The sequence below is a fragment of the Lathyrus oleraceus genome, chromosome 5, assembly GCF_024323335.1.
Source record: "Lathyrus oleraceus cultivar Zhongwan6 chromosome 5, CAAS_Psat_ZW6_1.0, whole genome shotgun sequence".
In the NCBI taxonomy this organism is placed as follows: Eukaryota; Viridiplantae; Streptophyta; class Magnoliopsida; order Fabales; family Fabaceae; genus Lathyrus; species Lathyrus oleraceus.
This window is the reverse complement of record NC_066583.1, coordinates 196,182,568-196,184,213: the sequence shown is the minus strand read 5'-3', so window position 1 is coordinate 196,184,213 and position 1,646 is coordinate 196,182,568. Positions and strand designations below refer to the sequence as shown.

At 37.1% G+C, this 1,646-nt stretch overlaps 1 non-coding gene across 1 annotated transcript; it reads left to right on the top strand.

The window, feature by feature from the left end:
* Positions 1 to 762: 762 nt before the first annotated feature.
* Positions 763 to 869, top strand: LOC127089448 (small nucleolar RNA R71). Its single transcript, XR_007791044.1, has one exon. It is a non-coding gene; the product is annotated as a small nucleolar RNA R71 (small nucleolar RNA).
* Positions 870 to 1,646: the final 777 nt, after the last annotated feature.

The following is a 1,646-nucleotide window of genomic DNA, read 5'->3' as shown; positions in this document are numbered from 1 at the left end:
TGTTCCAGCTATGGATGCTATTGTTGATTATTGTTGAGCTAGTTGGGAAATTTGGGTTTCTAACATTTTGTTATGGGTAGCCATAGCATCAAGTTTACTTGACAATTGTTACATCAGTTCACTCGTATGAGCATTTTGATTTGCAAAATCTTTGTTTTGTTTAGCTTAAGCATTCATAAAGTCTTCCATCATGATATCTAGATTTGACTTTCTAGGTGCTTGTGGAGCAACAACAACTCCTTTCTAATAACCACATGGAATAACAGGTGTTGGGTTTGGAGGAAACAAAGCATTATTGTTTTTATAGGAAAAGTTCGAATGATTTCTCCAGCCAGGATTGTAAGTGTTGGAATATGGGTTTCCTTGAGCATAGTTTACTTGGTTGGTAGGAATATCGACCAATAACTGACAATCAGCATTAGTGTGCCCAGGGGTTCCACACAATTCACAATTTGGTGTTACAACAGATGCGGTAGTTGTTAGTGTTATGGCTACGCTTTCACTCTTTTGAGTAAGTGCATCCACTTTAACATTGATGCAGTTTATGCCATTAACTTCATACATTCCGCCATTCGTAGTTGGTTTTTTATAGCAGAACGTTCACCTCCCCATTGGAAATGATTTTGAGCCATGTTCAATATGAGTTCATAAGCTTCGCCATACAATTTTTCCATTAGAGAATCGCCAACTGCAACGCTTAAATTCATCTTAGTTTTGTACAACAGACCATTGTAAAAAGCATGAATAATCATCCATTGCTTAAGTCCATGGTGTGGACAAAGTCTCATCATGTCCTTGTATCTTTCCCAAGCATCGAAAAGAGATTCGTTGTCTTTTTTCTTAAATCCATTGATTTGAGCTCTTAGGATAGTCGTCTTGCTTTGTCGGAAATATCGGGCTAAGAAGACTTCTTCAACTCATCATATATGGTTATAGAGTTAGAAGGTAGAGACTGAAGTCAAGCTCTAGCTCTATCTCTTAAGGAAAAAGGGAAAACACGTAGTCTAATTGCTTCAGGACTAACACCATTTGCTTTCATTATGTCTGCGTACTGCACACACACACACTAGCAAATGTAAGTTTGGATCGTTTGTGGGACTACCTGAAAATTGGTTTTGTTGAACGGCTGATAACAACGAAGGTTTCAACTCAAAATTGTTTCGGTTGATGGTCGGGGAAGCAATGTTGGTATGTGGTTCTTCTTGTGATGGAACAACATAATACTTCAGAGGACAGTTTTGTGGTCCTTGAGCCATAATTGGTTCTGGTTTTGGAACTAAAACAATAGGATCTGGAAGATTGTATTTAATATGGAAATCTATAATTCGGCATCTTAGATTAATATAACGCTCGATATCGTCAATTGGTTTCTCCAACTCTTTGCTCTGAGAGCGAGTGTTTAACATACAATCGATGATACTAAAAAGGAAAATTGTTACCTTATTCTATATTACGCAACAACAGAATCACAATATTGACTAAGATATTCCCCGACAACGGCGCCAAAAACTTGATTGGGACTAACGTGTCTGTCGGATATTAACTACAAGTATACAGTTTATCGCGTAGTTTTAAAAGATTGTCGAACCTACAGAGACTAATAATCAAACTAATGTTATTTATCATTGTTATGTAAAGCTAAGGCT